The sequence below is a fragment of the Ictalurus punctatus genome, chromosome 19 (genome assembly GCF_001660625.3).
Source record: "Ictalurus punctatus breed USDA103 chromosome 19, Coco_2.0, whole genome shotgun sequence".
NCBI classification, from domain to species: Eukaryota; Metazoa; Chordata; class Actinopteri; order Siluriformes; family Ictaluridae; genus Ictalurus; species Ictalurus punctatus.
Genome location: NC_030434.2, coordinates 27,870,654 through 27,893,181, shown reverse-complemented (window position 1 = coordinate 27,893,181; position 22,528 = coordinate 27,870,654). Strand labels below are relative to the sequence as shown.

Sequence of the window (22,528 nt, the reverse complement as noted above, 5' to 3'; positions counted from 1 at the left end):
ACTCATACGCTTACACACACATACACTTACACACTCATACACTTACACACTTACACACTCACACACTTACACACACATACACTTACACACTTACACACTCATACACTTACACACTCACACACTCATACGCTTACACACACATACACTTACACACACATACACTTACACACACATACACTTACACACTTACACACTCATACACTTACACACACATACACTTACACACACATACACTTACACACACATACACTTACACACTCATACACTTACACACTTACACACTCACACACTCACACACTTACACACACATACACTTACACACTTACACACTCATACACTTACACACTCACACACTCATACGCTTACACACACATACACTTACACACTCATACACTTACACACACATACACTTACACACTTACACACTCACACACTTACACACACATACACTTACACACTTACACACTCATACACTTACACACACATACACTTACACACTCACACACTTACACACTCACACACTTACACACACATACACTTACACACTTACACACTCACACACTCACACACTTACACACACATACACTTACACACTTACACACTCATACACTTACACACTCACACACTCATACGCTTACACACACATACACTTACACACACATACACTTACACACACATACACTTACACACACATACACTTACACACTCATACACTTACACACACATACACTTACACACTTACACACTCATACACTTACACACTTACACACACATACACTTACACACACATACACTTACACACACATACACTTACACACACATACACTTACACACACATACACTTACACACTCATACACTTACACACTTACACACTCACACACTTACACACACATACACTTACACACTTACACACTCACACACATACACACTTACACACTCACACACTCACACAGTTACACACACATACACTTACACACTTACACACTCATACACTCACACACTCATACACTTACACACATACACTTACACACTCACACACTTACACACTCATACACTTACACACTTACACACTCACACACTTACACACATACACTTACACACTCATACACTCACACACTTACACACTTACACACTCATACACTTACACACTTACACACTTACACATTCATACACTTACACACTTACACACTCATACACTTACACACTTATACACTTACACACTTACACACTCATACACTTACACACTTACACACTTATACACTTACACACTCATACACTTACACACTCATACACTTATACACTTACACACTTACACACTTACACACTTATACACTTATACACTTACACACTCACACTTATACACTCATACACTTACACACTTATACACTTACACACTTACACACTCATACACTTACACACTTACACACTCATACACTTACACACTCATACACTTATACACTTACACACTTACACACTTACACACTTATACACTTACACACTCACACTTACACACTCATACACTTACACACTTATACACTTACACACTTACACACTCATACACTTACACACTTACACACTTATACACTTACACACTTATACACTTACACACTCATACACTTACACACTTACACACTTACACACTCATACACTTACACACTTACACACTTATACACTTACACACTCATACACTTACACACTCATACACTTATACACTTACACACTTACACACTTATACACTTACACACTCACACTTACACACTCATACACTTATACACTTACACACTTACACACTCATACACTTACACACTTACACACTTATACACTTACACACTCATACACTTACACACTCATACACTTACACACTTACACACTTACACACACATACACTTACACACTCATACACTTATACACTTACACACTCATACACTTATACACTTACACACTTACACGCTCATACACTTACACACACATACACTTACACACTTACACACTTACACACTCATACACTTACACACTTACACACTCATACACTTACACACACATACACTTACACACTTACACACTCATACACTTACACACTTACACACTCATACACTTATACACTTACACACTCATACACTTACACACTTACACACTCATACACTTACACACACATACACTTACACACTTACACACTTACACACTCATACACTTACACACACATACACTTACACACTCATACACTTACACACACATACACTTACACACACATACACTTACACACTCATACACTTACACACTCATACACTCATACACTTACACACTCATACACTCATACACTTACACACTCATACACTCATACACTTACACACTCATACACTTATACACTTACACACACATACACTTACACACACATACACTTACACACTCATACACTTACACACTTACACACTCATACACTTACACACTCATACACTTACACACTTACACACACATACACTTACACACTTACAGACTCATACACTTACACACTTGCACACTCATACACTTACACACTTACACGCTCATACACTTACACACTTGCACACTCATACACTTACACACTTACACACTCATACATTTACACACTTACACACTCATACACTAACACACACATACAATTACACACTCATACACTTACACACTCATACACTTACACACTCATACACTTACACACTTACACACTCATACACTTACACACACATACACTTACACACTCATACACTCATACACTTACACACTCATACACTTACACACTCATACACTTACACACTTACACACTCATACACTTACACACTCATACACTTACACACTTACACACTCATACACTTACACACACATACACTTACACACTCATACACTTATACACTTACACACTTATACACTTACACACTCATACACTTACACACTTACACACTCATACACTTAAACACTTACACACTCATACACTAACACACACATACACTTACACACTTACACACACATACACTTACACACTTACACACTCATACACTTAAACACTTACACACTCATACACTTACACACACATACACTTACACACTTACACACTCATACACTTACACACTCACACACTCATACACTCACACACTCACACACTTACACACATACACTTACACACTCACACACTTACACACTCATACACTTACACACTTACACACTCACACACTTACACACACATACACTTACACACTCATACACTCACACACTTACACACTTACACACTCATACACTTACACACTTACACACTTACACATTCATACACTTACACACTTACACACTCATACACTTACACACTTATACACTTACACACTTACACACTCATACACTTACACACTTACACACTTATACACTTACACACTCATACACTTACACACTCATACACTTATACACTTACACACTTACACACTTACACACTTATACACTTACACACTCACACTTATACACTCATACACTTACACACTTATACACTTACACACTTACACACTCATACACTTACACACTTACACACTCATACACTTACACACTCATACACTTATACACTTACACACTTACACACTTACACACTTATACACTTACACACTCACACTTACACACTCATACACTTACACACTTATACACTTACACACTTACACACTCATACACTTACACACTTACACACTTATACACTTACACACTTATACACTTACACACTCATACACTTACACACTTACACACTTACACACTTACACACTTACACACTCATACACTTACACACTTACACACTTATACACTTACACACTCATACACTTACACACTCATACACTTATACACTTACACACTTACACACTTATACACTTACACACTCACACTTACACACTCATACACTTATACACTTACACACTTACACACTCATACACTTACACACGTACACACTTATACACTTACACACTCATACACTTACACACTCATACACTTACACACTTACACACTTACACACACATACACTTACACACTCATACACTTATACACTTACACACTCATACACTTATACACTTACACACTTACACGCTCATACACTTACACACACATACACTTACACACTTACACACTTACACACTCATACACTTACACACTTACACACTCATACACTTACACACACATACACTTACACACTTACACACTCATACACTTACACACTTACACACTCATACACTTATACACTTACACACTCATACACTTACACACTTACACACTCATACACTTACACACACATACACTTACACACTTACACACTTACACACTCATACACTTACACACACATACACTTACACACTCATACACTTACACACACATACACTTACACACACATACACTTACACACTCATACACTTACACACTCATACACTCATACACTTACACACTCATACACTCATACACTTACACACTCATACACTCATACACTTACACACTCATACACTTATACACTTACACACACATACACTTACACACACATACACTTACACACTCATACACTTACACACTTACACACTCATACACTTACACACTCATACACTTACACACTTACACACACATACACTTACACACTTACAGACTCATACACTTACACACTTGCACACTCATACACTTACACACTTACACACTCATACATTTACACACTTACACACTCATACACTAACACACACATACAATTACACACTCATACACTTACACACTCATACACTTACACACTCATACACTTACACACTTACACACTCATACACTTACACACACATACACTTACACACTCATACACTCATACACTTACACACTCATACACTTACACACTCATACACTTACACACTTACACACTCATACACTTACACACTCATACACTTACACACTTACACACTCATACACTTACACACACATACACTTACACACTCATACACTTATACACTTACACACTTATACACTTACACACACATACACTTACACACTTACACACACATACACTTACACACTTACACACTCATACACTTAAACACTTACACACTCATACACTTACACACACATACACTTACACACTTACACACTCATACACTTACACACTCACACACTCATACACTCACACACTCACACACTTACACACATACACTTACACACTCACACACTTACACACTCATACACTTACACACTTACACACTCACACACTTACACACACATACACTTACACACTCATACACTCACACACTTACACACTTACACACTCATACACTTACACACTTACACACTTACACATTCATACACTTACACACTTACACACTCATACACTTACACACTCATACACTTACACACTTACACACTTATACACTTACACACTCATACACTTACACACTCATACACTTATACACTTACACACTTACACACTCATACACTTACACACTTACACACTTACACACTTATACACTTACACACTCACACTTATACACTCATACACTTATACACTTACACACTCATACACTTACACACTTACACACTTATACACTTACACACTCATACACTTACACACTCATACACTTATACACTTACACACTTACACACTCATACACTTACACACTTACACACTTATACACTTACACACTCATACACTTACACACTCATACACTTATACACTTACACACTTACACACTCATACACTTACACACTTACACACTTACACACACATACACTTACACACTCATACACTTATACACTTACACACTCATACACTTATACACTTACACACTTACACGCTCATACACTTACACACTTACACACTCATACACTTACACACTTACACACTCATACACTTACACACACATACACTTACACACTTACACACTCATACACTTACACACTTACACACTCATACACTTATACACTTACACACTCATACACTTACACACTTACACACTCATACACTTACACACACACACACTTACACACTTACACACTCATACACTTACACACACATACACTTACACACTCATACACTTACACACACATACACTTACACACACATACACTTACACACTCATACACTTACACACTCATACACTCATACACTTACACACTCATACACTCATACACTTACACACTCATACACTCATACACTTACACACTCATACACTTATACACTTACACACACATACACTTACACACACATACACTTACACACTCATACACTTACACACTTACACACTCATACACTTACACACTCATACACTTACACACTTACACGCTCATACACTTACACACTTGCACACTCATACACTTACACACTTACACACTCATACATTTACACACTTACACACTCATACACTAACACACACATACAATTACACACTCATACACTTACACACTCATACACTTACACACTCATACACTTACACACTTACACACTCATACACTTACACACACATACACTTACACACTTACACACTCATACACTTAAACACTTACACACTCATACACTAACACACACATACACTTACACACTTACACACGCATACACTTACACACTTACACACTCATACACTTATACACTTACACACTTATACACTTACACACTCATACACTTACACACTTACACACTCATACACTTAAACACTTACACACTCATACACTAACACACACATACACTTACACACTTACACACACATACACTTACACACTTACACACTCATACACTTAAACACTTACACACTCATACACTTACACACACATACACTTACACACTTACACACTCATACACTTACACACTTACACACTCATACACTTACACACTTATACACTCATACACTTACACACTCATACACTTACACACTCATACACTTACACACTTACACACTCATACACTTACACACTTACACACTCATACATTTACACACTTACACACTCATACACTTAAACACTTACACACTCATACATTTACACACTTACACACTCATACACTAACACACACATACAATTACACACTCATACACTTACACACTCATACACTCATACACTTACACACTTACACACTCATACACTTACACACACATACACTTATACACTTACACACTTATACACTTACACACTCATACACATACACACTTACACACTCATACACTTACACACTCATACACTAACACACACATACAATTACACACTCATACACTTACACACTTACTCACTTACACACTCATACACTTACACACACATACACTTACACACTTACACACTTATACACACATACACTTACACACTTATACACTTACACACTCATACACTTACACACTCATACACTTACACACTTACACACTCATACACTTAAACACTTACACACTCATACACTTACACACTCATACACTTACACACTTACACACTCATACACTTACACACACATACACTTACACACTCATACACTTACACACACATACACTTACACACTTACACACTCATACACTTACACACTTACACACTTATACACTCATACACTTACACACACATACACTTACACACTTATACACTCATACACTTACACACTCATACACTTACACACTTACACACTCATACACTTACACACACATACACTTACACACTTACACACTCATACACTTACACACACATACACTTACACACTTACACACTCATACACTTACACACTTACACACTTATACACTCATACACTTACACACATACACTTACACACACATACACTTACACTCATACACTTACACACACATACACTTACACACATACACTTACACACACATACACTTACACACTCATACCCTTACACACTTACACACTCATACACTTACACACTTACACACTTACACACTCATACACTTACACACTTACACTTACACACTTACACACTCATACACTCATACACTTACACACTCATACACTTACACACTCATACACTTACACACTTACACACTCATACACTTACACACTCATACACTTACACACTTATACACTTACACACTCATACACTTACACACTCATACACTTACACACTCATACACTTATACACTTACACACTTACACACTCATACACACTTACACACTCATACACTTACACACTTATACACTTACACACTTACACGCTCATACACTTACACACTCATACACACTTACACACTCATACACTTACACACACATACACTTACACACTTACACACTTACAGACTCATACACTTACACACACATACACACATATACTTACACACTCATACACTTACACACTTACACACTCATACACTAACACACACATACACTTACACACTCATACACTTACACACTTACACACTCATACACTTACACACTTACACACACATACACTTACACACTCATACACTTACACACTCATACACTTACACACTTACACACTCATACACTTACACACTTACACACTCATACACTTACACACTCATACACTCATACACTTACACACTCATACACTTACACACTCATACACTTACACACTTACACACTCATACACTTACACACTCATACACTTACACACTTACACACTCATACACTTACACACACATACACTTACACACTCATACACTTATACACTTACACACTTATACACTTACACACTCATACACTTACACACTTACACACTCATACACTTAAACACTTACACACTCATACACTAACACACACATACACTTACACACTTACACACACATACACTTACACACTTACACACTCATACACTTAAACACTTACACACTCATACACTTACACACACATACACTTACACACTTACACACTCATACACTTACACACTCACACACTCATACACTCACACACTCACACACTTACACACATACACTTACACACTCACACACTTACACACTCATACACTTACACACTTACACACTCACACACTTACACACACATACACTTACACACTCATACACTCACACACTTACACACTTACACACTCATACACTTACACACTTACACACTTACACATTCATACACTTACACACTTACACACTCATACACTTACACACTTATACACTTACACACTTACACACTCATACACTTACACACTTACACACTTATACACTTACACACTCATACACTTACACACTCATACACTTATACACTTACACACTTACACACTCATACACTTACACACTTACACACTTACACACTTATACACTTACACACTCACACTTATACACTCATACACTTATACACTTACACACTCATACACTTACACACTTACACACTTATACACTTACACACTCATACACTTACACACTCATACACTTATACACTTACACACTTACACACTCATACACTTACACACTTACACACTTATACACTTACACACTCATACACTTACACACTCATACACTTATACACTTACACACTTACACACTCATACACTTACACACTTACACACTTACACACACATACACTTACACACTCATACACTTATACACTTACACGCTCATACACTTACACACTTACACACTCATACACTTACACACTTACACACTCATACACTTACACACACATACACTTACACACTTACACACTCATACACTTACACACTTACACACTCATACACTTATACACTTACACACTCATACACTTACACACTTACACACTCATACACTTACACACACACACACTTACACACTTACACACTCATACACTTACACACACATACACTTACACACTCATACACTTACACACACATACACTTACACACACATACACTTACACACTCATACACTTACACACTCATACACTCATACACTTACACACTCATACACTCATACACTTACACACTCATACACTTATACACTTACACACACATACACTTACACACACATACACTTACACACTCATACACTTACACACTTACACACTCATACACTTACACACTCATACACTTACACACTTACACGCTCATACACTTACACACTTGCACACTCATACACTTACACACTTACACACTCATACATTTACACACTTACACACTCATACACTAACACACACATACAATTACACACTCATACACTTACACACTCATACACTTACACACTCATACACTTACACACTTACACACTCATACACTTACACACACATACACTTACACACTTACACACTCATACACTTAAACACTTACACACTCATACACTAACACACACATACACTTACACACTTACACACACATACACTTACACACTTACACACTCATACACTTATACACTTACACACTTATACACTTACACACTCATACACTTACACACTTACACACTCATACACTTAAACACTTACACACTCATACACTAACACACACATACACTTACACACTTACACACACATACACTTACACACTTACACACTCATACACTTAAACACTTACACACTCATACACTTACACACACATACACTTACACACTTACACACTCATACACTTACACACTTACACACTCATACACTTACACACTTATACACTCATACACTTACACACTCATACACTTACACACTCATACACTTACACACTTACACACTCATACACTTACACACTTACACACTCATACATTTACACACTTACACACTCATACACTTAAACACTTACACACTCATACATTTACACACTTACACACTCATACACTAACACACACATACAATTACACACTCATACACTTACACACTCATACACTCATACACTTACACACTTACACACTCATACACTTACACACACATACACTTACACACTTACACACTTATACACTTACACACTCATACACATACACACTTACACACTCATACACTTACACACTCATACACTAACACACACATACAATTACACACTCATACACTTACACACTTACTCACTTACACACTCATACACTTACACACACATACACTTACACACTTACACACTTATACACACATACACTTACACACTTATACACTTACACACTCATACACTTACACACTCATACACTTACACACTTACACACTCATACACTTAAACACTTACACACTCATACACTTACACACTCATACACTTACACACTTACACACTCATACACTTACACACACATACACTTACACACTCATACACTTACACACACATACACTTACACACTTACACACTCATACACTTACACACTTACACACTTATACACTCATACACTTACACACACATACACTTACACACTTATACACTCATACACTTACACACTCATACACTTACACACTTACACACTCATACACTTACACACACATACACTTACACACTTACACACTCATACACTTACACACACATACACTTACACACTTACACACTCATACACTTACACACTTACACACTTATACACTCATACACTTACACACACATACACTTACACACATACACTTACACACACATACACTTACACTCATACACTTACACACACATACACTTACACACATACACTTACACACACATACACTTACACACTCATACCCTTACACACTTACACACTCATACACTTACACACTTACACACTTACACACTCATACACTTACACACTTACACTTACACACTTACACACTCATACACTCATACACTTACACACTCATACACTTACACACTCATACACTTACACACTTACACACTCATACACTTACACACTCATACACTTACACACTTATACACTTACACACTCATACACTTACACACTCATACACTTACACACTCATACACTTATACACTTACACACTTACACACTCATACACACTTACACACTCATACACTTACACACTTATACACTTACACACTTACACGCTCATACACTTACACACTCATACACACTTACACACTCATACACTTACACACACATACACTTACACACTTACACACTTACAGACTCATACACTTACACACACATACACACATATACTTACACACTCATACACTTACACACTTACACACTCATACACTAACACACACATACACTTACACACTCATACACTTACACACTTACACACTCATACACTTACACACTTACACACACATACACTTACACACTCATACACTTACACACTCATACACTTACACACTTACACACTCATACACTTACACACTTACACACTCATACACTTACACACTCATACACTCATACACTTACACACTCATACACTTACACACTCATACACTTACACACTTACACACTCATACACTTACACACTCATACACTTCCACACTTCCACACTTATACACTTACACACACTTACACACTCATACATTTACACACTCATACACTTACACACTCATACACTTACACACACATACACTTACACACTTACACACTCATACACTTACACACTTACACACTTATACACTCATACACTTACACACTCATACACACTTACACACTCATACACTTACACACACATACACTTACACACTTACACACTTATACACTTACACACACTTACACACGCATACATTTACACACTCATACACTTACACACTCATACACTTACACACTTACACACTCATACACTTACACACTTACACACTCATACACTTACACACTTACACACTCATACACTTACACACTTACACACACATACACTTACACACTCATACACTTACACACTCATACACTTACACACTTACACACTCATACACTTACACACTTACACACTCATACACTTACACACTTACACACTCATACACACTTACACACTCATACACTTACACACTTACACACTCATACACTTACACACACATACACTTACACACTTACAGACTCATACACTTACACACACATACACTTACACACTCATACACTTACACACTTACACACTCATACACTTACACACTTACACACTCATACACTTACACACTTACACACACATACACTTACACACTCATACACTTACACACTCATACACTTACACACTTACACACTCATACACTTACACACTTACACACTCATACACACTTACACACTCATACACTTACACACTTACACACTCATACACTTACACACACATACACGTACACACTTACACACTCATACACTTACACACTCATACACTTACACACTTACACACTCATACACTTACACACTCATACACTTAACCACTCATACACTTACACACTCATACACTTACACACTTACACACTCATACACTTACACACTTACACACTCATACACTTACACACTCATACACTCATACACTTACACACTCATACACTTACACACTCATACACTCATACACTCATACACTCATACACTTACACACTCATACACTTACACACTCATACACTCATACACTTAAACACTTACACACTCATACACTTACACACTCATACACTTACACACTCATACACTTACACACTCATACACTTACACACTCATACACTTACACACTCATACACTCATACACTTACACACTCATACACTTACACACTCATACATTTACACACTTACACACTCATACACTTAAACACTTACACACTCATACACTTACACACACATACACTTACACACTCATACACTTACACACTTACACACTCATACATTTACACACTTACACACTCATACACTTAAACACTTACACACTCATACACTTACACACACATACACTTACACACTCATACACTTACACACTTACTCACTTACACACTCATACACTTACACACTTACACACTCATACACTTACACACTTATACACTTACACACTTACACACTCATACACTTACACACTTACACACTTACACACTCATACACTTACACACTTACACACTTACACACTCATACACTTACACACACTTACACACTCATACATTTACACACTTACACACTTACACACTCATACACTTACACACTTACACACTCATACATTTACACACTTACACACTTACACACTCATACACTTACACACTTACACACTCATACACTTACACACTTACACACTTACACACTCATACACTTACACACTTACACACTCATACACTTACACACTCATACACTTACACACACATATACTTACACACTCATACACTTACACACTTACACACTCATACACTAACACACACATACAATTACACACTCATACACTTACACACTTACTCACTTACACACTCATACACTTACACACTCATACACTTACACACTCATACACTTACACACTCATACACTTACACACACATACACTTACACACTCATACACTTATACACTTACACACTTATACACTCATACACTTACACACTCATACACTTACACACTTACACACTCATACACTTACACACTTACACACACATACACTTACACACTCATACACTTACACACTCATACACTTACACACTTACACACTCATACACTTACACACTTACACACTCATACACTTACACACTTACACACTCATACACTTACACACTCATACACTTACACACTCATACACTTACACACTTACACACTCATACACTTACACACTCATACACTCATACACTTACACACACATACACTTACACACTTACACACTTATACACTCATACACTTACACACTCATACACTTACACACTTACACACTCATACACTTACACACTTACACACACATACACTTACACACTCATACACTTACACACTCATACACTTACACACTTACACACTCATACACTTACACACTTACACACTCATACACTTACACACTCATACACTCATACACTTACACACTCATACACTTACACACTCATACACTTACACACTTACACACTCATACACTTACACACTCATACACTCACACACTTACACACATACACTTACACACTTACACACTTATACACTCATACACTTACACACTTATACACTCATACACTTACACACTCATACACTTACACACTTACACACTCATACATTTACACACTTACACACTTACACACTCATACACTTACACACTTACACACTTACACACTCATACACTTACACACTTACACACTTACACACTCATACACTTACACACTTACACACTTACACACTCATACACTTACACACTCATACACTTACACACACATATACTTACACACTCATACACTTACACACTTACACACTCATACACTAACACACACATACAATTACACACTCATACACTTACACACTTACTCACTTACACACTCATACACTTACACACTCATACACTTACACACACATACACTTACACACTCATACACTTATACACTTACACACTTATACACTCATACACTTACACACTCATACACTTACACACTTACACACTCATACACTTACACACTTACACACACATACACTTACACACTCATACACTTACACACTTACACACTCATACACTTACACACTTACACACTCATACACTTACACACTTACACACTCATACACTTACACACTCATACACTTACACACTCATACACTTACACACTTACACACTCATACACTTACACACTCATACACTCATACACTTACACACACATACACTTACACACTTACACACTCATACACTCATACACTTACACACACATACACTTACACACTTACACACTTATACACTCATACACTTACACACTCATACACTTACACACTTACACACTCATACACTTACACACTTACACACACATACACTTACACACTCATACACTTACACACTCATACACTTACACACTTACACACTCATACACTTACACACTTACACACTCATACACTTACACACTCATACACTCATACACTTACACACTCATACACTTACACACTCATACACTTACACACTTACACACTCATACACTTACACACTCATACACTCACACACTTACACACATACACTTACACACTTACACACTTATACACTCATACACTTACACACTCATACACTTCCACACTTACACACTCACACACTTACACACTTACACACTCATACACTTACACACTCATACACTCATACACTTACACACACATACACTTACACACTTACACACTCATACACTCATACACTTACACACACATACACTTACACACTTACACACTTATACACTCATACACTTACACACTCATACACTTACACACTTACACACTCATACACTTACACACTTACACACACATACACTTACACACTCATACACTTACACACTCATACACTTACACACTTACACACTCATACACTTACACACTTACACACTCATACACTTACACACTCATACACTCATACACTTACACACTCATACACTTACACACTCATACACTTACACACTTACACACTCATACACTTACACACTCATACACTCACACACTTACACACATACACTTACACACTTACACACTTATACACTCATACACTTACACACACATACACTTACACACTTACACACTCACACACTTACACACTTACACACTTATACACTCATACACTTACACACTCATACACTTACACACTTACACACTCATACACTTACACACTTACACACACATACACTTACACACTCATACACTTACACACTCATACACTTACACACTTACACACTCATACACTTACACACTTACACACTCATACACTTACACACTCATACACTTACACACTTACACACTCATACACTTACACACTCATACACTCACACACTTCCACACTTATACACTTACACACACTTACACACTCATACATTTACACACTCATACACTTACACACTCATACACTTACACACACATACACTTACACACTTACACACTCATACACTTACACACTTACACACTTATACACTCATACACTTACACACTCATACACACTTACACACTCATACACTTACACACACATACACTTACACACTTACACACTTATACACTTACACACACTTACACACGCATACATTTACACACTCATACACTTACACACTCATACACTTACACACTTACACACTCATACACTTACACACTTACACACTCATACACTTACACACTTACACACTCATACACTTACACACTTACACACACATACACTTACACACACATACACTTACACACTCATACACTTACACACTCATACACTTACACACTCATACACTTAACCACTCATACACTTACACACTCATACACTTACACACTTACACACTCATACACTTACACACTTACACACTCATACATTTACACACTTACACACTCATACACTTAAACACTTACACACTCATACACTTACACACACATACACTTACACACTCATACACTTACACACTTACACACTCATACATTTACACACTTACACACTCATACACTTAAACACTTACACACTCATACACTTACACACACATACACTTACACACTTACTCACTTACACACTCATACACTTACACACTTATACACTTACACACTTAAACACTTACACACTCATACACTAACACACACATACAATTACACACACATACACTTACACACTCATACACTTACACACTCATACACTTACACACTTATACACTTACACACTTAAACACTTACACACTCATACACTAACACACACATACAATTACACACACATACACTTACACACTCATACACTTACACACTTACACACTTATACACTCATACACTTACACACACATACACTTACACACATACACTTACACACTCACACACTTACACACACATACCCTTACACACTTACACACTCACACACTTACACACTCATACCCTTACACACTTACACTTACACACTTACTCACTTACACACTCATACACTTACACACTCATACACTTACACACTTACACACTTACACACTCATACACTTACACACTTATACACTTACACACTCATACACTTACACACTCACACACTTACACACACATACACTTACACACTTACACACTCATACACTTACACACTCATACACTTACACACTTACACACTCATACACTTACACACTCACACACTCATACGCTTACACACACATACACTTACACACACATACACTTACACACTTACACACTCATACACTTACACACTCATACACTTACACACTCATACACTTACACACACATACACTTACACACACATACACTCACACACACATACACTTACACACACATACACTCACACACACATACACTTACACACTCATACACTTACACACTCATACACTTACACACTTACACACTCATACACTTACACACTCATACACTTACACACTTACACACTAATCCACTTACACACTCATACACTTACACACTTACACACTCATACAGTTACACACTCATACACTTACACACTTACACACTCATACACTTACACACTCATACACTTACACACTTACACACTCATACACTTACACACTCATACAGTTACACACTCATACACACTTACACTCATACACTTACACACTCCTAAAACACTCACTACCCTAAATACAAACGTGACTGCGAGCTTAAAGTGAGTAAAAAACGTTTACCTTTAATGAACACAGTTGAGGAGTCACTCAGTCAAACATTCTTCTGTCTCTGACCACAAGTCCTGTGTATGTGTGTGCAGGTCTGTGTGCACATGGGTCTGTGTGTGCGTGTGTGCGCATGAGTGTGTGTGTCTGAGTGTTTGTGCGTGTGCATATGTGTGTGTGTGTGTGCGCGCGCATGCGTGTGTGTTGACTCTGTATTTTGCCATGTATAGATGTATTTAGGATGAACAAACTATAATAAATAATTTTATGTATAGAGTAAAATGCTGAAGTTTCAATAAGGAGAAGTCACAGCAGTAAAACTCTACTTCTGTCCTCGCAGGTCTGATTCTGACCCAGTCGTTTATTCCTGTTTCCTCTCACTTCTTATTTAGCAAATATCAAACAAATCAACGCTTGCAGATGTCGCATTTGGGGACTTCATGGTAAATTATGATTTCTATTTTTGGGGATTATGGAACTGCGTACACTGAGAGGAGACCTGCAATACTGCAGCTGCTCTTATCTCAAAAATTCTTCTACATCCTGTGCTTCTTTATTTCTGTAAAGCTGCTTTAGGACAAAATCCATTGTTAAACGTCCTACACAAACAAAGCTGAACTTCCTCCACTGGGGTGTATCTTTGTATTGTGTACTCTGTACGATAATGAATACTGTGAGCTACTGTGATCACCCTGAAGTTAATTCTCTTCCTCTAACAGAGCGTCCCCAACATTTTTATTTCTTTATTAAACAGTGACAAGCCGTCATTTTTATCTGTTTATAGTTACATTTACTGTTTGTGAATTGAGTTAACTCCTGATGTCACTTACGTTATAGCAGCTATAAACACCATCCCTCTTTTAATTCTCCCTCTCTATTCTCTCTCTTTATTCCCTCTCTCTATTCCCTCTCTCTATTCTCTCTCTTTATTCCCTCTCTCTATTCCCTCTCTCTATTCCCTCTCTCTATTCTCTCTCTTTATTCCCTCTCTCTATTCTCTCTCTCTATTCCCTCTCTATATTCCCTCTCTCTATTCCCTCTCTCTATTCTCTCCCTCTATTCCCTCTCTCTATTCCCTCTCTCTATTCTCCCTCTCTATTCTCTCTCTCTATTCTCTCTCTTTATTCCCTCTCTCTATTCTCTCTCTCTATTCTCTCTCTCTATTCCCTCTCTATATTCCCTCTCTCTATTCCCTCTCTCTATTCTCTCCCTCTATTCCCTCTCTCTATTCCCTCTCTCTATTCTCCCTCTCTATTCCCTCTCTCTATTCTCTCTCTATTCCCTCTCTCTATTCTCTCTCTCTATTCTCTCTCTCTATTCCCTCTCTATATTCCCTCTCTCTATTCCCTCTCTCTATTCTCTCCCTCTATTCCCTCTCTCTATTCCCTCTCTCTATTCTCCCTCTCTATTCCCTCTCTCTATTCTCTCTCTATTCCCTCTCTCTATTCTCTCTCTCTATTCTCTCTCTATTCTCTCTCTCTATTCTCTCTCTTTATTCCCTCTCTCTATTCTCTCTCTCTATTCTCTCTCTTTATTCTCCCTCTCTATTCTCTCTCTCTATTCTCTCTCTATTCTCTCTCTTTATTCTCCCTCTCTATTCCCTCTCTCTATTCTCTCTCTATTCTCTCTCTATTCTCTCTCTCTATTCTCTCTCTATTCTCTCTCTCTATTCCCTCTCTCTATTCTCTCTCTCTATTCTCTCTCTATTCCCTCTCTCTATTCTCTCTCTCTATTCTCTCTCTATTCCCTCTCTCTATTCTCTCTCTCTATTCCCTCTCTCTATTCTCTCTCTCTATTCTCTCTCTCTATTCTCTCTCTATTCTCTCTCTTTATTCTCCCTCTCTATTCCCTCTCTCTATTCCCTCTCTCTATTCTCTCTCTCTATTCTCTCTCTCTATTCTCTCTCTTTATTCTCCCTCTCTATTCCCTCTCTCTATTCTCTCTCTCTATTCTCTCTCTATTCCCTCTCTCTATTCCCTCTCTCTATTCCCTCTCTCTATTCTCTCTCTCTATTCTCTCTCTCTATTCCCTCTCTCTATTCTCTCTCTCTATTCTCTCTCTTTATTCTCTCTCTCTATTCTCTCTATTATCTCTCTATTCCCTCTCTTCAAGTTAATGAGACAAAAAACGCAGCTTGTCGTGTTACAACGAAACCGCAAAGTAGTGTAAACTCCTGTCCTGACAATACAGCTTTACCTCTGATTGTCTGATTGTGAGATTGTCTGATTGTGAGATTGTCTGATTGTGAGATTGTCTGATTGTGGGATTGTCTGATTGTGAGATTGTCTGATTGTCTGTGAGATTGTCTGATTGTGAGATTGTCTGATTGTCTGATTGTGAGATTGTCTGATTGTGAGATTGTCTGATTGTGAGATTGTCTGATTGTCTGATTGTGAGATTGTCAGATTGTCTGATTGTGAGCCTCCGTCCATAAATGTTACAGAAACATCTCCTTACAGGCAACATTAGCATGTCAACAATTTTTTTATGTGGCGCATCCGCTGTACACGTCCCTGTGAACGTGCTGTTGCTATAGAAACCACCACGTATTAGTCAAGTCGAGTCAAGTCACATTTGAGTCAATCCATCTCGAGTGGTCCAGTAATTGTAAAGTTGACTGCTGCTTTAAATTCTTCTCTTTTTTTGGGTGACTGACTGCAAAACCAACAGTTTTTAAAATGTATTTTACCTGCTTTAAATACGACAGCCATCTTTGTGTCATGGCACACAACGACTTTAATACAGCTGTTTACAGCCTCAGTATATCTGCTCTCTAGAGCACATTACAAGGTCTATGTACATGTAGGAACATTTTGCACATTCATGTTCCTTAGACTTTCCGTGTAGAGATGTAGTACCGGATCGATCATGTTATTCCAGCAGTGAGTGACTACAGCTCCGAAGTCACTTACTGCTTTATCAAAGGAGAAACAATTCCACAGCATTGTTTATGATACTGTTCATCTATAAAACACCCAACTGAGCACTGTACGTCCATATCTACAGCTCCAACCCTCATCAAACACCCCTGAACAAGCTTCAGGATTATACTTACAGGCAGGTAAGTTTGGAGATCGGAGCTAAACTCTGCAGATTTGAAGAACCCTGTTTCCAATATCAAACGTTTTAGACCTCACTGCCAAGCATAAGCTATTGTGTGTCAATCATAAACATAATTACTAAGGATGCACCGAATGTTCGGCAACCGAAATTATTCGGCCGAAAATAGCAAAAAAAATAAATAAAAAAAAATGCATTTTTCGGTGTTTAAGTGAAAAGACCGAATTAATTTGACCGAATAATGATGTGTTTGATGACGCGACCAAATAGCCTAGCAACCAGAGTGAGACGTGCGAATGTCACGACCTCCACTTCCGGCAGCGCGCTCGGAGAGATGAGGGGGCGCACACGCGCACGAGCTACGAGCTCTTCGGATGTTTACTTTTTTGTTTCTGTTCCGGAGTGTTCTGTCACGTCGCGAGAAGGGAGTAGAGTACGGAAGCAGGTAAAGACGCATTTATTTAAGGGCAGGCAGAAAAATCCACATCGTAATCCAAAAAACGTAGTCCAGACAGGCAAAGGGAACCAGAGTCAAAACAAGAAACATGAACCATGAACTAGTACCATGGACTGGGAGCGGAGAGACCAGCGCGGACTAAATGAACTGATCTATAGTTTAAACTAACTAAATCTATCAAGGAACAGAACATTAACAACGTATCTAACTCTAACTCTAACGTATCTAACTCTACTACATCTACTCTAACACTCGGAGAGGTGTACAGGGACGCGAGCGGTGTATATCCCCAATATCATCAGCCCAATAGAACCCAATAGAACCAGTCTACAGAGTGTTCCATTCTTTCAGCAGTCAGTTACAGGCCGAACATCGGCTATTCAAGGGGCTCAAAGATGACCACATCAAAATATTTTTATTTACTCATTTATTTATTTAAAGTTATATTGTGCCTTGTTGGTAGCCTGTGCCTGCTGGAAATGTTCAGTGTTAAATATTTTGAAATTGTAGTTTTTGTAATTGATTTTTTTCTTTGAAAAGCAA

At 37.6% G+C, this 22,528-nt stretch overlaps 1 protein-coding gene across 3 annotated transcripts in view; it reads right to left on the bottom strand.

The window, feature by feature from the left end:
• cmah (cytidine monophospho-N-acetylneuraminic acid hydroxylase) overlaps nucleotides 1–21,658 on the bottom strand; it is a 58,700-nt gene extending 37,042 nt beyond the window's left edge. For 2 of the 3 annotated variants that reach the window (XM_017493771.2, XM_053688037.1), the window contains exon 1: nucleotides 18,484–18,641. The gene's annotated coding sequence lies outside the window, so the exon portion shown is untranslated. Of the gene's footprint in view, nucleotides 1–18,483; nucleotides 18,642–21,523 lie in introns of those variants that run through there. The other variant, XM_053688036.1, reaches the window with a different exon arrangement.
• Nucleotides 21,659–22,528: the final 870 nt, after the last annotated feature.